The sequence below is a fragment of the Aquarana catesbeiana genome, linkage group LG01 (genome assembly GCF_042186555.1).
Source record: "Aquarana catesbeiana isolate 2022-GZ linkage group LG01, ASM4218655v1, whole genome shotgun sequence".
Taxonomy (NCBI): domain Eukaryota; kingdom Metazoa; phylum Chordata; class Amphibia; order Anura; family Ranidae; genus Aquarana; species Aquarana catesbeiana.
This window is the reverse complement of record NC_133324.1, coordinates 440817997-440833988: the sequence shown is the minus strand read 5'-3', so window position 1 is coordinate 440833988 and position 15992 is coordinate 440817997. Positions and strand designations below refer to the sequence as shown.

Sequence of the window (15992 nt, the reverse complement as noted above, 5' to 3'; positions counted from 1 at the left end):
CCCTTAGAACCCCAGCAACGCTGATTGACATCCACTTCGGCCCATCCAGCCCAGGTGATCCTTCTCCCTGAGGTCTAAATCGTTTTGGGATACTCCCGTATTGCTGGGTTTCCCATCCATTGGGCTTCACACACTGGGAATGGATAGCGTCATTCGACTGCAACATCGCGACTCTCTTCTTCCCATCTGTCAGCACGCTAACGGACTCGGCATCTCTGCCACCTAGAGCGTGCAATTTGGGTCCCCAGCTCTCTGTGTTAATCACCCCCGCTTCCTCCTCCCACAGGTCCAGCCCATCTCCACGCGCTGGTGAGCGTGTCCCACATTCGGCCGAAGTGCAGCAGGGGATTGGCGTCCCCCAATGCTGCAGGAAGTTTGTTGGAAACGCTATGCCGTCAGCTCCTTGTTGCTCCATGGATCTCCTGAAAACTGTAAGCTGTTGAACCCCTTTTTACTCACCTCATATGTTTTCCTGTTAGATAACAGGGTTGCTCTCTTTTATATGTACCATTGAATAAACCAAGACTGTTTATGTTCTATTTACTGCTGTGCCCATTGAGCGCTGGACTGTTTGTTTTGTTGCACACTGTCTATCCATACCTTCCAGCTATGGCTGCTACCCAGCTGCATTGGGTACAGATCCCATGTTCTTAACCATGCCCTTTTCTCCCCATCCACATTGGCCATACTTTAGCGCTGGTGTCATTTTGCAGTATACCATATTTGTGGTAGTGAATCGATTGTCCAAAATGGCGCATTTCTTACTGATGAAGGGTACACCTTCTGCCCCTGAGAAAGCAAAAAAAATGTATCAAGGAAATTGCAAAACTCCATCGAGTTCCAGCTAATATTGCATCGAATTGGGGGGTACCGTTTACTTCCAGGTTCTGGAAGGCACTATGTGAATCTCTGAGGATTGAACTATCCTTTTCTTCTGCCTCTCACACGCAAATGACTGGTTAGATGCAGAGAGCCAATCAAACTCTTCAACAATATCTACGCTGTTTTTTCTCGTTCTCTCAAGATGACTGGGTTCCTCTACTACCTCTAGCCGAGTTTGCCTAATATAATTCTACTCACTCTGGCACTAAGCAATCCCCGTTTTTGCCAACTATGGTTTCCATCCTTCATTCTTGTCTAACACCAGCCCAGAATGTTAAGTACCGGCTGTTCTTGAGACAATTAATGTCTTTGACACAAATAACAAACTGTTACAGGAAACAATGGCTAAAACACAGGAATACAACAAAAGGATCTTTGATAAGAGAAGATGGGGAGAATTAAGCCTGGAACCTGGCGATCAGGTATGGATGTCCACAACAAACCTATAACTTGCTTGTCCTTCAAAGAAATTGGGTCCTAAGTTTGTGGGTCCTGTCCCGGTAAAAAGGATGATCAACAATGTAGCCTATGAATTAGAGCTGCCAGACTCATTTCGGATACATCCTGTTTTTCATGTAACCTTACTGAAACTTGCAGCTTCTGATTCCTTTCCTGAATGGAGGCCTGATCCACCTGAGCCAGTGTTAGTTGATGGGGAGGAAGAATTTGAAGTCGAGTCTACCCCTCTTTCTGCAATCCAGGATAATCGTATTCAGTACTTGATCAAATGGAAAGAGTATGGGCCAGAGGAAAATTCATGGGAACCCAAAGACAACATCCATGCCAAAAGATTGATCCAGTTATTTAAGAGATCCCACCCTGAAAAGTTGGCTCGATTGGGCATCCGCAGACTGCCCATTGGGAGGGGGCAATGTCAGGAAGCGAAAGCCAGTAACCAAGATGGCAGCCGCAGGAGAATGCCTGTTCTCCACATTCCCATGTAGAGCACAGCGCATGCGAAGACACGCAAAATAGGTTCCGGCATGTGTACGGTTGTGTGCATGTGCGCACGGGAATGCACGTTGTGACAGTTCTCTGCGCCAAGTGGACTATTTAAACAAGACAAATACCCAGTATCAATGCTGTCTGGTCTACAGAATTCCCTGTGACCTCTGCCACCTGTTTACCTTGAAAACCTGTTCCAGTGACTACTTGGCTTGTTCCTGACTTCTTCTGCTATCTGCCTGCATCCAACCCTGGCTTGTCCCCGACCCTGCTTCTGCCTCATCCTTGGTTAACTCACTGCCTGCCTGCTACCGACTTGGCCACGACTTCTCTTCAGCTTCTGCATTGGTTCTTGATCTGCTCTCCTGTGTATGACCTGGCCTGCCTGTACCTGTCTGTGTTTCCACCTACTAAACACCGCATCGCTGTCTGCCGAGTCCAATTTCCAGCCTGCTCCAGTCTCCAGCCTTCCAGCTTTTCCTGGTCTGCCTCTTTGCCAGTGGTCCTCCATGGTATTTTCAGAAGTTCCTAACCAGTACCTTCTTCAGCGATCCTGCCTAATAATAATAATAATAATTCTAATAATAAAAATTATGTAATTCTGTATGTTTGCTACAAGGAAGATGAAACACGATTAGTCAACTACAAATTAATACAATACATGACAAAATTTAAAATATACCAAAAAAAACTAGACCCCTTCTAGCTGCCACCTCCCGGCCCTTTAACAGGATTTACGGGATTTGAGGGGACAGCAAATCTACACTGTTATACAAGCTGTACACTCACTACTTTACATTGTAGCAAATTGTCATTTCTTCAGTGTTGTCACATGAAAAGATATAATAAAATATTTACAAAAATGTGAGGGGTGTACTCACTTTTGTGAGATATTGTAAATGTGGAGAGGCAGGCATTACAATCATGTGACTGCTGAGAGGCAGTCACTGCGGCCACACGATCGGAAAGCTCCTGATTGCTGATATGCATCAGGAGTTTTCCGTTACCTACTCATAACGGTGCTGGGAGTGTGCAGGGAGCACGCTCTCAGCACAGGTAAGTGTATACATAGGGATGCATATATGCGGTCGCTCAGTGTTAAAACCATTATATTTCTTTTATATTCCCAAAATGTACTCTCAAAGTGTGTGGGGTTGGGCCAATGTAAAGGAGGCCACAGGGGCAGATGAGGCAATAATTAACATACTGCGATCTACAGCTTATGAACTGTTTGGAATAAGTCTTGCCATCCAAACCCAGCGCCTCTTTCTTCCTATGCCACATAAAAATACAAGATCCATAATTAGGAACAATGCATTTATAACTACTTTTTTGTCAAACACACTTCTTCAACCCAAAGAAAGGTTTCTTTTAAGAGGTCTGACTCTACTTGGGGCGATGTGTCTCATTAGATCTCCTGGTTGGTTGGTAATGTGAGAAGAAGTAGCGAAAAATCCTACAAAAAACACAATACTAAGCATTAGAAAAACACAATTGAAAGCACAGTAAAGGGAAAGGGAAACGCATTAAAAAAGGCATTAATGCACATGCATATTCTATTTGTTTTATATGCACTGCGGTGTGAACAAATCTTAAGCTGATTCAATTACTAATGAAAGAAAAATTTGTATGCCAGCTCCAGAATGCGCACCTTAAAAACACATGTCCGAATGGCAGCTAGTGGTTTCATGAATATCATAATATACAGTATAATTTATATGGCTTTTATAGTCTTTCTGGTGACCATATCTAGAACTTAGAGGAGTTCATCCTGTACTGTACATGTACAAGTGAGTAGCAAGGTGCATGGCAAGTAGGGCCACCAAAAAAAAGCAGGATGCAAGAAGACAGCACTCCAGTGACTGTCTTTGCATCTTGATAAATGTGACCAGTGAGTCCCCAAATAGTTGGTCCTAATTTTGTTTGACATGCTCCATTTGAAGTAAGTACCTTCAAGGATTTGAGTTCTGGCTTCTGAAGCAAGACTGCAAGTACATTTCCATCTTTCGTGCTTCAAAATATTAGAGTGTTTTTTTAATACTGGTACAGAATACCCGCCTACATGGTTCTAGGATTGTCCAAGAAGAACAGGAAGCTATCTGAATTGCCTATGTTAGCCCTACTGGTTATTAGGCTCCTGCATTTAGCATGTAATTTAGGTATGTCTGTTATTTTATCAACTTCCTACATATATATTATGAAAAATGTTCTCCTTCCTACATCTCCATAGATTTCTGATGGGCATCTCCTCAATTCTATGTACACTGCATTGTGTCTACCACATTACTGTCCTCCAAAAAAGTGTTCTTCAAATTTAAATTCAAATTTCATATGTCAATTACACAGTAACATACAAATATATAAAAAAAATAAACACTAGAAAAGTTATTGGAGAGATTTGCAAAACTGCAGGAATAAAACAAGCGTATGTTGCCTATAGCAACCTGAATTTACCTCTCATTGTTATAGCGTAGTGCAGCAAATTAACACAGACAGTGATTGGTATAGACAATACAGACATTACATTTCTTCTGGTTTCATTATGGCCCTGTTTTATTTTAGCATTGATTTATTAGTTCATTTGAACTGGCAATCAGCATCACACATCTGAACATCTCTCAGCTTCAGCGTAGAAAATAATATCTTTAGGACTAAGCTGATTTAGCATGAGTGTGAGCATTGCTCATGTCACTGCACTGTCATCTTCTAATAATAACCTTGAGTACTACGCTCAGAAGACTGATGTACACCACAGAAGGTGATCTGTAGTGTGTTCTGTGGGCAAAGTCCTCTCTGCGACTCGCATATTGTTTGCTCATATGTATTCTGTAATTGATATATACTTTCAAAAAGAAATGCATACATGAACAATGCATGGTACAATTCTGTGCATTTGCTGCAGTTTGTTCCCCTTACCTAAGATGCCATAGAAAAATTAATTGCTGTTTCTGAAAGATATCCATAGAAATGAAAAGGCATGCCATCCAAAGCTAAAACATCAATGCTATCCTGTCCCATCAAGGATGCTGACCTCATCCACAAAGGCTCTATAGTTCAGACCACCTTATTGTGTTACTCAGCCAACCTAGGAATATGTATTCTTCACTTTTGTTTCATGTGGAAAAAAGAAGTTGGGGTCCGTTTGCTATCAATCACCTTAAAAATATTTCACGGAAAACCAAGAAATGCTTGGTGGATCTGTTTCAAATAGCCACCTTTTGAAAGTCAAAGACAAAGGGCGTTCCAGATGGTCTACAACCCCCTCTCACTTGGCTGTCTGACATAGTCATTCCAGTCCAAAAATATAAAGAACCATAATATCTGATCTCAAATATTGCATCTACGTAAACATTCAAATGCCAAATCACCAAATTGAGATAGAATTATATGTAAATTTCCTGCTACTTTCACCAACTGATCTTACCTTGGAGGAGTTTTTCCTTTACATTTATTTAGACTAAACTTTTCTATAGTAACCTATCTTCCTCAACTACTTTTAATGATGTGACCAACTCCCATCACAATTATTATCATCTAGTTTTCTGAACATCTTTTAGACAGTGGCTATGACCTTTTATGTTTCCTATTATTGTCCACATGTGGCCTTTAATATCCATATAATTCTAATATACTATGTTGGGTGATCTATAACAATTACACACACTTTTGATAATTTGACACTGCATTTTGTCATTAAAATATAAATGCTTATTTAATAAACAGGACATGGAACAATTTGAAAAATGCAGTAATGTGTATTAACTATCAAAATTAGTGAAGCAAGATAGACTCTAATTGCTTGTTATTGGTAACATACTTTTCACACTGCTTTACACTGTTTGTTTAATAAACCTGAAAGTGTCCGTGAACTATTGTTATAGGGTGTCATTGATTTAGAAACCTTAGCCCACAATTTAGCATTTAGGATGTCCTTTCCATTTCTTAATGTGAAGTTGCAAAATGTGCACTGCACTGTGATTAACATGAACTTGATTGTAAGTTATCTTTATGTCAATGCTGTTTATCTTAGCAAAAACTATGCAGTCTTCCTACAAACTGAAGATATGTAAAGCTATAAACCCGATCCCAGAATTTAATATGCAAAGTCAGAAAGGTGAGGGCTGACCCACCCCTTTCCACAACTCAACTTTCACTCAATAAAAGACCAGTTGTGAGACAGAAGGTGTTGAGTAATCCGTTGACTTTCTGGCAAAAGGTAACTTTTGCATGTTTGGGCATTGGGTGCTCATGAAATAAATCTGCCAGAATAGAGCTATGGGGGTTGTTATTGCTGACTTATTTTTTTAAGGTGCGCCCTTCATGTACATACTTGTTCAGGGTCTGACTCTTTAGGCAGTGAAGCATGGATGAGCATGACCACCATGGATCCAGCATCTCAAAGACAAGTAATCAATGGCAGCCCATATTTATTTTCCAAGAGATTCCTTTGAAGGGTCCATGCACACTAGGAGCAGAAAAATATGCCAGAACCTCTGGCAGAAAAAGCAGCATAAAAATGCTCATAGTAGCACAAGAGTTTAGGAGAGTTTATAAGCATTTTGCTTTTATAAGCATTTTTTTTTCTCAAAACATTCCCAGCTGCTCATCTTTCACTTGACTTTACACTTGAAAATGCTGAACTCTCCTAAAATCTGCATTTTATGAATGTCTTTTTCTTCCTGAAAACTCCTCTTAAAACACATTTGTGATGTTTTTTTCTTTTTTCTACCTCTAAACTCTCCTCTAGAAACTCAGCCTCGAAACGCTGTAATGTGCATAGATGCATAGGGGGTTATTTACTAAAACTGGAAAGTGCAAAATCTAGCAAAATTCTGCATAGAAACCAATTGGCTTCCAGGTTTTATTGCCAAAGCTTAACTGAACAAGCTAAAATTAGAATTTGATTGGCTACCATGCACAACTGCACCAGATTATGAGTGCTCCAGTTTTAGTAAATTTCCCCTATGGGATAACATTGAGATGCTTCTACAGGCAGGAGAAAAAACACAAAACTCTTGTAGAAGCAACATATTTTAAGCCCAGTGTGCATGTTCCCTTTGGTTGTGGGGACTGAGGCTTTGTGTAGTCCCCTGGACTGGAGATGGACAGTTGTGCTCTAGGATGGCCACAAAGGTCTAAAAGCTTTTGTTGTGTTGATATGGAGCAACTATATCTTGTCTGGTTGGAAAGCTGCCATGTCCGTAACCCACTAATTGAGTCTTGTCCAGTTGGAGTTTGACCTGTTCTTTGATCACTTTTTTCTGTCTAAAGTTCCTGAAGTTGTCCATGAAAACTCAGTCCAGATTTTGGTAGCTCTTGTATAGAGAAATCCATATCCACTTGCAAAACTGGAGATAAAAAAAAATCAAGTTTTGCTAATTTATAGCAAGTTATGAATTTCCTTGAGTAAAATTATTAAAAAGCAATTGTCAATCTAATGAACATCTGAAATGCTATCTGGTGTTAAGATATTTCATCCACTTTTGGTAGAATATTGTGGCTCTCAAGCTGTTGTAGAACTAAATGTGTCAGCATGCCCTGGTTAACAGGAGCTGAGAAGCCATCCTCAGCAGTTGGAAAGACACGGCTGTTTGTGTTTGAGAAGATCCTCATTGTCTTTCAGATCATGCTTTCTTGCTTCAGGTTTTCTGTAGCACATGTCCTCTCTCATCTTCACAAGCTGGCTGTGTTCCTCCTGACCTGGGTTGTTATCATTGAATAGTGGGTGGGCACTTGGACAGTGAGTCACTCCATATCACTTCCTGCCTGGCTCATGAAGAGAAATGTGAGTCAGTTGAAATGTGGACACAATGGAGAGAAGATGAAGGAGAAAAAAACATTCAGCTCTTCAACGTGAAGGTATTTTTAGCAGTTTTGCTAACAGTACTCAATTCTTCATTCTGTCTTCTGGTGCTTATTCAGAGTAGGTGTACTTTATTACTGTGTGCTTTGTGTTGTGTGTCACTGACTGCCTGGAGCAGACAAGAGTGTTTGTATCTGCATATTGGGTTGCTTTGAGAGATCATAGCAGAGGGGGTGGGAAGCTTCTCTGGTGTGTTTGAGGAAGCCAGAGCATGGTGGTAGGAACAGCAGAAGGATAGCTAATTAATCTAATGCACCTTCTTGAATGAAAGCAACAGAAGTTAGGGATGCCAAATTCCACAAAGATAAATATTTAAGATAGATGTTGTAAAACTGGTTTTTATTTGTGTTTGTGAAAAAATGTGATTGTGACAAAGGAAAGAATTAAGCATAACAGGATGACTGAATGTCCTCAAGTTCTTATCAGCTCTTCATTTTAACACTCAATCATGATTTATTTTTCCCATTCTCCAAGGGGCATGACATTTGCAACTATATGAATGAGTATTTTAACATTACAGAAATTTATTTTTTATGAATTTGCAACGTATTTTAGCCATTAAGCTTTTTCATAGTATTGCATTTTATTATGGTTTAATTCCGTGATTTTTGTTCTTTTTTTTTGTTTTTGTTTTTTGTTTTTTTTGCAAGATAATGCTAATGAAAACCAAACATATTTAAACAGGTTTTCAGGTATTTTAGTTGTTTTTTTTTTTTAAAACTTTTCCAACTGCTATAAGCTTGTTTACGTGGTACATTTTCTGTGAATGAGTTTTCTGTTTGTATACCTCTCACTGTCACTTTTACCTATAGGTAAGCCTATAATAAGGCTTACCTATAGGTACTGTAAATATCTCCCAAACATTCACTGTTTAGGAGAAATTTACTTGTAGTGTGCCGATTATGTCATCGGTGCATGCGCTGTGAAGGAGCGGCCATCTGTGCCGTCTCTTCACTAACAAGTGCTGTGACTGATGGCTCCCTCGTGCATGCGCGGGAGTGACGTCGCGGGACTCCGGACAGTCACAGAGCTGGAGTCCTCTGCCCCGGAAGTAAGAGGGGCGAAGATGGATGAAATGTGTATGTTTTTTTACTGTAAGCATCATGCTGTGCTGTGTTGGGCTATACTGTACAATGCATTGAGGTACCATTCATGACACTACAACCCACCCAGATAGAGGAGGTGCATTGCCATGCACTGTGGTAACGCACAAGTGTATATAGGCCTTGAAGAGATGCATGCTGCCAATGGGGTTTTTTTTTTTTTTTTACAATATTAGGTGCCTGGCTGTCTATGGCTTCAGTACTTTAATTGACCTGGAACAAGCATTCAGCAAGTGAAGTCAGAACGCCTGATCTACATATTTCTGGATAAGGACTCTTCTTGTCTTCTTAAACCAGGAGGCAAAGCATTTTTAAGGAATCACAGCCTACAGGAAGAGGAGCTGATGACAGTAGAATCCCTGTTGCACTGTTTACATTTGCCTTGTGGATTAAAGCTGTCTATAGGTACCAGAAAGCAGCTGGATGTGCCAGCATGATCCTTTCGCAATATTGCTTGGCTCAACTGCAATCCTGAACAGAAATTCTTGGTCACATGAGCATTCTTGTTTGGCCTTTCTAGGAAGGAAAGGGAGGAGTTCTTAGAGTTTCTTAGGAGGTGGGATAAACTGCTATAAAACTGCTATAATATTATAACCTGGCTAAAGTTAGATATAAAAGGGTTGATTTACTAACCCTGGAGAGTGCAAATCTGGTGCATCTGAGCATAGGAACCAATCAGTTTCTAACTTCAGCTTATTCAATTAAGCTATGACAAAAAAAATGGAAGCTGGTTGGCTTCTGTGCAGAACTGCACCAGATTTTGCACTCTCCAGTTTTAGTAAATCAACCCCAAAGTTTATTGTCAATGTTTGAAACCCATGCAATAACTGCCGCATTATATTTCAATTATTGCTAGCCTAATCCTATTAATCTGAATAATCGTGAATTTTATAAACTTACTTTATGAAGATCCCCACATATTTACCTCCTTGAATTATGTGACCCTTTTCCACTATGCGCTGCGAGTAGGCAGTGCTGTGTCACAGATTTCACAGAGCCTGCCTTCTGAACTATAGAGGTGCTGAGAGGAGGAGTTTCAGGAGTCTGTTCATGAATCACGCCTTGTAGGCAGTATACTACCATGGAATATGTAGTCCTTATACATTTAAAGTAAACAGCAGAGGAGAAGCTGCAATGCATGCAGGGATACTAGGAAGTTGTGGAAATAGTTGACCAGCAGAGAGGCAGTAATCACAACATGAAAGCAGATTTTTCAAGTAAGCTTATACTGTGTTGTCATATATTTGTATTGTGTGTATTATTAACATTCTGGTGTTATAAAATTAAAGTGTGTGCTGTAACCTGTAGATGTAACCTGTAACCTCTAGATGCGTTTATCTCTTCTGCAACCACAGGTTGCTGTCCCTGCCGAGAGAACACAGTGATTATTGCTAGAAGCTATAGCCACTGGCAATAATTGCATGTACAAATCTGACATGCTGCTTATACCCATATCGATCGAAGGATCAACTTGGGTACAGTCAGTCTGCCCATAGGTGGATTGAAATTTGGCCAGTCCCTTCAGAACCAGCTGAGATTCAAACAATTTATGGCCGGTGTTCTGTCAGAGTAGCGAACCCATCAGATTAGGTAACGGAAGTGACGTTCAGTCAGCTGTGCATGCGTTCCACTGCTACCAGGTTTGCTAATCTGACAGAACACCTGCAGTCCGAAGGCAGCAGCGGACATCTTACTACACCAAATTACGTCCTGAATTTCAGAGTAAGTTTAGAAGTAAAGTGAGCATATATAAATAAATATAGTATGTTGACACATGTGATGCTGTTTAGATGTTACATTTTGAAAGAAGCAGTAGGAAGGTGCCGAAGGCCATATTGGTACACCCTGTACTGCTCAGCGCTAAACCTTTAGGCTTTCAAAATTAAACACCCAAACAGCATCACAGATGTCAATAATCTATATTTATTTATATACGCTCACTTTATTGCTAAAATTTCTCTGAAATTCAAGACGTAGCTGGGTATAGAAAGATGTCCGCTGCCTTCTTCTGACTGCAGGTGTTCTGTCAGATTAGCAAACCTGGTAGTGGTGGAACACATGCGCAGCTGACAGAACATCACTTCTGTTACATTATCTGACGGGTTTGCTAATCTGATAGAACACCAGCTTAACTCTTTTCTACAGGTAAATTTAACTGGGGTTTAAACCTCTGCCAGTTTCTTATTGCTTGTTAACCTCCCTTCTTGTCAGAGTCTGACAGACAAGGTGTCACTGAGACAGGACAGCACATTTCTAACCCTTCCCTCAACTGAAAACAGTAGGGTTGGTGCATTTGTTATTGTCTGTTTCCCCATTGGGCAGATGTCCCACTGACAGGGTCTGGCCAACAAGACACAGAAAGCAATAAAAGCCTGACAGTTGATCTATCAGTGCCTTGCTTTATCCACAACAAAAAAAGTTGGCAAGACTTTATTTAGCAACCCAAGGGAATACAGAATTAAACTCTTTTTTTTTTTTTTTGTGACACTGAAAAGATTTAATATGCACTTTGAGGATTGCAGTTGAGTACTATGGAGGTAATATATTACATGGATTAAAAGTGCATAATAATGCCCTGTACACACGATAGGATTTTCCGATTGAAAATGTGTGATAGGACCTTGTTGTCGGAAATTCCGACCGTGTGTGGGCTCCATCACACATTTTCCATAGGAATTTCCGACACACAAAGTTTGAGAGCTTGCTATAAAATTTTCCGACAACAAAATTCGTTGTCGGAAATTCCGATCGTGTGTACACAAATCCGACGCACAAAGTGCCACGCATGCTCAGAATAAATTAAGAGATGAAAGCTATTGGCTTCTGCCCCGTTTATAGTCCCGACGTATGTGTTTTACGTCACCGCGTTTAGAACGATCGGATTTTCCGACAACTTTGTGTGACCGTGTGTATGCAAGACAAGTTTGAGCCAACATCCGTCAGAAAAAATCCATGGATTTTGTTGTCGGAATGTCCGATCAATGTCTGACCGTGTGTACAGGGCATATCAGTCTCAGGGCAATCATGCTATGACTTCAAATTGCTTGAAAACACTCTGTTTTTCATACGTTGAGATAGACTTGCTTGGACAATTTCAGGTGGTTGGCTGGTGTTGTGGAGGTCGTCTTGCAACCCATGTTTTAGACCTTGAGAGAACTTTTAATATTCATTGTATTGTGTATGTGCATGTTGGGTAAAGTGCAGGTATTATTCTTTAGCATTGAAGCTCTTTTGTCCCATGACAAAAGCTTGTAGCTTCTGGTCAAAACTATACACATAATCTGACCTGGCTGTGTATGGGTGATAATGGCCCAGATAAAAAAAAAAAAATTATGAAAACATGGTTGTCTTCTGTCTTTCCACCACTGCACTTATGGAACCTAAGAGATTTGCCATAATCATACAGGGAGGAACCTAAGAGGGAGATTTGCCATAATCATACACTAATAATGTACCCCATTTGTTAATAAAGTCGTACTTTTACTGTATGGAGTAAAGCAAAACTACTTGTGGAATAACATTCTGTGGAAAGTGTCATGTTTAGACATCTGGTAAATGTAATTCTAAACTTCTGCTCATAGTCCCCTTTTTAATTTTAGACATGAGCAGGAAATAGGAAATGCTGATCTTCAGTGCTTACTAAAATGTAAAACGTGTAACGCTCAAATAGAAATGCTGAAGTGGCTATAAGAAAATGTACAAAAATTCACCAAAAATCACAAGTTTTAGTCATAATATCATTCTTTTTCTCATCATTTTGGTAGACATATAGTAGATAATAATGCAATTATGTGTATATGTGCTTTAAATTAATCATATATGGACATAAACCTAATAGTATTTTTGATAAATTGGTTACCTCCTTTTACTTCAGGTAATTCTTTATTTGAAGGATTTACAGGGAACCATGTTGGTAATTATTTTTTGAAGAAATATTACAATCAGTGGGAAGGCAGATGTTCTACTGGCTGTGATCGGAGATCTGCCTATCTCGAAGGAATGTCAGTGATATCTCATAGCAGCCACAAGTTCAGCTCCCAGCTCAAATGATCTTCCTCTCCTTTCAAAAGCTACATATTACTACAACACCTTCACCTTGTCAACAAATATTTTCTATCAAGTTAGGAGAGGTTGATACTGATATTGTTGATAATACGGTTTCATTATTTATTTTGGTGCTCAAAAAATGTTATGCCCATGCTTTTCCTATCTTCATTTACACACAGAAGCTATGAAATATGGAGTATAATTTTTTTGAGTTATTCTTGATCTTCTGTGAAGGCCTTTAAAGCTTTTTGCAACCTTTGAGCAGCTTTGTTGAATCCTTTAAATCAATGTTTGTCAATTCAACTCCTCAAGTACCCCCAACAGGTTATGGCACAGGTGATTTGATCCATTTAACTGCCTTATGCCGCGTACACTCGGTCGGAATTTCCGACAGAAAAAGTCAGAGAGGAAAATCCAACTGTGTATATGCCCCAACGGACTTTTTCTGTCGGCATTTCCGACGGGCTTAGAGAACATGCTCTAAATTTTTCTGTCGGAAATGCCGACGGAGCTTGCTCCGTCGGCAAGTCCGACCATGTGTACGCGGCATTAGTATATACCACAACTGTTTCATCTGAGGGAGATCCTGAAAACATGACCTGTTGGGGGTACTTGAAGACTGGAGTTGAGAAACATTGCTTTAAAAAACTCTTCAGTAAGCCATTGGGGGTCATTTACTAAAACTGGAGAGTGCAAAATCTGGTGCAGCTCTGCATAGAAATCAATCAGCTTCCAAAGCTTAATTGAACAAGCTGACGTTAAAAGCTGATTGGCTACCATGCACAGCTGCACCAGATTCTGAGTGCACCAGTTTTAGTAAATCTCCCCCATTGTTTACACAGAAGGTAAAACCAGGAAGTTCAGTCATTTCACCCACCCCACTTGTGACTGCCAAAAGCCTAACAAGGCAACTGGAGGAGGTTGAGCACATGCCGCTGCAAATTTGACTTGGCTTTTTGCAGTACAACCTGTAAGCTCACTCATTGAAGTCAATGAGCAATGCTTTACTCCTGGTTACGGCATGTTTGTTCCAAAAAAAATAAAAGTCTTGCAAAAAAATACAGGCATTCAGAAGGTGGCAGTATCGCCTTCTAGAATCCACTGCTCTACTGCCCTCTGAAAATGAATCCACTGTGGATCGCTTTTCAGAAACTGCTCCTATTTGAACCTAGTCTTACAGTTTAGAAATACTTTTTAGAAATCTTAAAGCACTGCTGAAGTGTAAAGTCTGCTAGCAGTTTGTTCAAAGTGGGAGTCAGCCCTGACCTTCCAAGAACTGTGTTCAACATTTTAGAACTAGAACTGAATTTTTTTTAATGGCTTTAGTAAAGCTTGTCAAATGCTTTGTAAAAGTTTGCTATACACACAGCTGTTATACAATATGAAGCCCCTGTGAACAAGGTCTACTAAAGGTGAAATTGAGAAGACCACTCCCAGGTTCAGCTGCAGGCCTGATGTACCTGTCGATGATCTCAGAATCATCTCAAAATTAAGTGGGTACACCTGAAAGCAAGCTGTATTTGTTTATCAACACAAGACTTTAAGCTGGCAAGTATTTATGCTGTTATATCAGTGTCAGCAGGATGCACTGTAGTTACTTCCCCACAGCCATCAATCATATTTAGAGTTTCTGAGCAGCATTGAATTTGGTAGGTGTTTGGAAGTAACTCAAGTTTGTAGTGCCTGTTATTTATTCCCAATTTTAAGATGATTTAGTCTGAAAATTTCAAAAGCAAATTGCTTCAAAAACAGTTGGAAACCTTTTCACTTTTTATAGTTTTCTGCTTGTAAATAAAGGCACAAGAGTGTGGACACAACCACTAAGTGGTCAAAAGCTCAAGAAGAAAGAATGTTTAGTGTGAACCATTTTGAACGTTTATAGCAAATAATTCCTAAAATATTCATCAGTCAGACTGAATGGGAAGGTTTGTCCCATCAATAGAGGAGCACATTATATGGAAATGTCAGTCAGGGGTATCGAATTGTTCAATAGAATTGCCATATCCAGCAAGATGGAAGCTTGGGCCATTTCTTAATGTGTAGCTGTGTAAAGCTGTCAGCTATGGCATTACATTTTGTGGATATTTGTATCCAAGACCTTGCTTGCCTTGTAATGAACAAACATTTGTCTTCCTTTCAGTTTAAGTATTAACAAAGAGAGCATAGATAACTTGCCACACATGTGTAGCAGTGTTGAATTGAAGGCTTGTTAAATTGCTGTACACTTGCAGAGCACTTGAAGCACAAGTTCTAGTTGACACTTTTACAATTTGTAGCAAATTTGCATGGTAAGACTTTAGCAAGAGCAAAGTTGCAATGGTGAGTCTACAGCAAGAGCTCTGCATGTCACAGTGACCCCTGTGGTGGGATGACTATTGCACAACACAACTGAACCAAAACTTGCAGCAGACATGCAGAATGTTTGCAAAGAAAGTTGATCTGGAGTCATGTAATGGGGGCTTGCTGCAATTGTGCAACAATCTTGTAAAGCCTAGCAAGTTCAGCAATAGCTTAGCAAGTCCTTTTCAAACTTGCAGCTCAATTGCTTGCTATCTGGAAAAGGCTTAAAACTTTGAGTAATTGGATTGATAGACATAAGTCATGTATGTTGCTAGATGCCAGAGTACCTGAAGAACCATATATTCAGTGAAAATCTCAAACCATAATGTTTTTCAGCATGTGATGAATGAAGCAAGTCAAGATGTTTTTGGCCTTCCACCTTACAAGCAGGTTGCGTATCATTTGAGAAGATAACAACATATTCTGTACTCCTGCACTATTTCTCTCGATTCTCCCTAGCAATGGGTTAGCTGAGCAAGTAATATTAGTTTTGTAATCAAACCGTGCTTCATCTTAAAGGTCAAGTGGACATAATACTGAAATTGGAGTACTGACTGAATGCCAGTATGTTCATGCACACTGACTGCTTACGTACCTGTGTGGGTTTGAGTGGCTCAATCTGGAACCCCTGCCTCCAGCACCTTTAATACAACCATTCCTTCAGAATTCTGAGATTTGTAAGCAGATACTATAAACATCTGAAGGCATGAGGGTCATTTAATATTTTTAAAAACAGGTCTACCAGTTTTAATGAAACCTTAGCAATCAAATGGGATGTCTTTATCACCAGCTCAGTTACTGATACTTATGCA

General features: G+C 39.9%; 1 protein-coding gene across 3 annotated transcripts in view; it reads left to right on the top strand.

The window, feature by feature from the left end:
- Positions 1-15992, top strand: part of ZNF462 (zinc finger protein 462) — a 110968-nt gene that overhangs the window by 27304 nt on the left and 67672 nt on the right. The window contains exon 1 of one of the 3 annotated variants that reach the window (XM_073636137.1): positions 7579-7686. The exons of the other annotated variants lie outside the window; for them this stretch is intronic. The gene's annotated coding sequence lies outside the window, so the exon portion shown is untranslated. Of the gene's footprint in view, positions 1-7578; positions 7687-15992 lie in introns of those variants that run through there. 3 annotated transcript variants of the gene reach the window in all.